The following is a 3,343-nucleotide window of genomic DNA, read 5'->3' as shown; positions in this document are numbered from 1 at the left end:
GCCTTTTGCCGCGGTCATGATGGACAAGAACACATGAAAGAGAAGGAACCGAACCGGACCCCCGGAATCACCTTCGCGGCCAGCCGGAGCTTCCTCCAGAGGGCGTCGCTGAACGGGTGATGGCTTCGCTCACCCTCGGGAGGCAGGGAGGGCGCTGCGTGGGGGCCTCGGAGTTCGTGCTGGGTCCAAACCCAGACGGACTCATTCCCCGGTGTGTGCTGAGCCGCTCCTCTGCTCCTCTGCGCTGAGACGCCTCATCTGTGCAAGGGGAGTGACGATCCCGCCTCTTGCATCACGGCTGTCCAGGTCAGAGGGACACGAAACGCTGAGGTGCGCGGGCTTGGCGGGGTGCCCGCTGCCCCTGCGGCACCTGTCGAACGGGAGCGCCCGTCGTTATTTCCACGCGGAGCACCCGGAAAAACGATTCCTTGGCGGGCATTGCACGCCGTGTCCTCAAGTGTGCAGGACAGAAGCCAAAGCCAACAGCTCGAGGGGTTCCCGTCCGGGGCGTGTCTCCCGTGGACTCAAAACCCGAGTGAACAATACCTGCAAAATCACCTCGCAAACGTCCGTGGCGTCGGGTCCCACGGCGCGGGGATGGGGGGAAAGTGCTGCAGGCTGGATGTCGTCCTCCCCAAATCCATACGTTGAAGTCCTGCCCCACGGTGGGCTTGTATTTGGAGATGGGGCTTTCAGGAGGTAATGAAGGTTAAAGGGGGTCGTAAAATCGGGTCTGAATCTGATAAGATTGGTGGTCTTCCAAGAAGGAGAGAATGAGGTCTCCCCTAAGGGCGAGGTCCGTGAAAGGCCCGAGGACGCTGAGGAGGAGGCCACCTGCGAGCCAGGAAGAGGACCCTCCCCCGGAGCAGAACTGCCAGCACCTTGACCCCAATTGGACTCCCCAGACTCCGGAACTGAGAGACGAATTTCTGTTGTTTAAACTCCGGGTCCTTGCCAGGGGAGCCCAAAATGACTGAGTGGAGGGACGTCGCTTTTTTCTTCTCTCCACCAGCAAGTTGAAAATGTGCCTTAATGAACAGAAAACTCCTTTCTTGAATAGCCCTGTCCTGGTCTTGAGAGATGGCCAAGCGTGCACACAATTTATAATGGTTTTATCTGGAGTTGAAACATAAATAGATCAAGTCCCGTCTTTTAGGGAAAGGCACTTTCACCTGGGAAAGAGACGCCCCTCCCACTGGAGAGCGGGGTGTGTACTGGGGATTATATTTGGGGGCACGAGTCAGCCGGTAGCAGGGCTGAGGACGAAAGCTACTTCGGGATGTCTGGTAAGAAACCCGCAGGAAACCGGAAGGTGTGGTTTTCTCCTGACACCTTTCTGCAAATGAGTCACACGTCTAAAGACCGATGTTATCATCAGTTATTGAAATTATAGTTTCCCCAGGGGAATGGGCTGTGTCCCAAGAGAGAGAGAAATGTAGGCAGAGAACAAGTAAATCCTGAAACATTCCAGTAGTTTCTGCGGAGACCAGTCAGACGGCCTTGGTTCTGCCTCCTGGCCTCTGAGCTCTGAGCTCTAAGCCAAGTGTGCACGGCCCTCTGATCCCTAAATGGGTAGTCCAAGGTGCCGGGCTAGGATTCAGGAGATTCAGGTTCAAATCCACAAGGTCATCAACCATCCATGAAGGACCCGCTACCCCTTATGGTCAAGTAGTCAGGAGCAGAGACGAGCCGGACGCACTACCAGGGCCAGTCCTGACTACCAGGGCCAGGTGACCTTGGACAAGCGGGGCAGACCCCGATGCCTGAGTTTCCCGAGGCCGATGGGACGGCCGAGAACAGAGCCTACAGGTCATCGTGAGTCCCAGGTGTGTTCGCAGGTGTCACTCCTATACCTGGGCTGTAGGGTCTGTCTCGGGTGCTTTCACAGGGTGTGTGACCCTTCGCAAAGCACGGAACTTGCATCGCTTCGGTGGGAATAAGCGTGTAGGGCGGGTGGGAGAAATGACTGCCAGGGATTATTTTCCTACTAACGAGGGCCAGTTCCTTTTTCCTCTGACTTCCATGGCCTCCTGGCCAACCACCACTTAGTTATTCACCACGGAGAGTCCTTCTCAGCCCCGACCACTGACACACCCCGATCGCGCTTGTAGGCGAGAGAGGTCACTGCGTCCTCCCCACGTGGACTTCCTCTCTGACCCTCTGCGGTCAGGGCCTTACGCCCACAGCCGAGTGGAAACTGAAATAATGATCTGGATTGAGGTTGGCAAACATTTTCTTTGTAGGGCCAGAGAGTACATACCTTTGGCTTTGTGGACCAGCTACTGAACTCTGACAGGCTGCGAAAGTAGCCTCGGACGATCAGTAAATGAACAAACATGGCTGTGCTCCAATAAAACTTTATTAACAAACACAGGCAGAGGGCCAGAGTAGGCCTTGGGCGGTCCTTTGCTGACCCCTGGTCTAGACCACCCGTGCGCCCCGCACATGGCGAGGACGGGCCCAGGGGCTGGGGAAGTGGCCGCACGCGCAGTGGCGCCCACGCCGTGTATGTCGGGATCTGTAGGTGTCTGTGTCTCACGCCGAAGAGACCATGTGAAGACGCCACTCCACAGGAGCAAGCCTGTGTGGCACATGCTGCTGACAGTCTGAGCGAGCCAGACACTGAGAGCTGGCCTCTGTGTGTGGCAGCAGGCAGTCTCCGGGGGACGGGGGACAGGGGGACAGGGCCTGACTGGAGGGACTGCAGGAGGGACAGGAGGCAGGAGGGGCCAACAAGGGAAGCACCGAGGGGAGGTGGGACGTGGAGGGAATTCCATCGGGGGAGGGTTTTGCTGTGGTCTCCAGATGAGAACATTGGAGCATGTGTCCCAGGGCAGGATCCAGAGGGGAGGGACAGTGGACATGACGACAGGGGACAGGTGAGAAGCAGCTCTGGAGGGATGTCCTCGAGAGGCACAGGACCCCGGCCTGGTGCAGGTGAGGCCGGCCTCTGCAGGGAGCGGACGCAGCTGCCCGTAACGGGAGGAAGGCCGTGCAAAGGCACAGCGCGCCCTGAGCAGCCGTCTCAGAGGGCAGGGTGCGTGGATCAGGGGCATGGCCCCCGCTTGCCGGCAGTTCTGAGGTCCCTCGTGAGGGGTCACCAGCCAGCAGGGTTGCGTTCTCTGGCTATTGCCCTGTGGGAAGAATTTTCCACTGGGACTCTGGCTCGGCCTTTGACCAGACAACAGAGTGTGTCCCTTCAGCTTGAATGTCTACTCAGCAGTCAGCTAAGTCCGACGGGACGCCCTCGGCGGCGTGCATCCCGGCCCAGCTTTTCCGTTCACTGTCCAGCTCCTTCGGGGGCTGCACGCTGGCTGGGGCAGCTCCCCTGGAGTGACCTGTG

The sequence above is a fragment of the Molossus molossus genome, unplaced genomic scaffold (genome assembly GCF_014108415.1).
Source record: "Molossus molossus isolate mMolMol1 unplaced genomic scaffold, mMolMol1.p scaffold_m16_p_5, whole genome shotgun sequence".
NCBI lineage: Eukaryota > Metazoa > Chordata > Mammalia > Chiroptera > Molossidae > Molossus > Molossus molossus.
Note: the sequence above shows the minus strand (reverse complement) of the source record.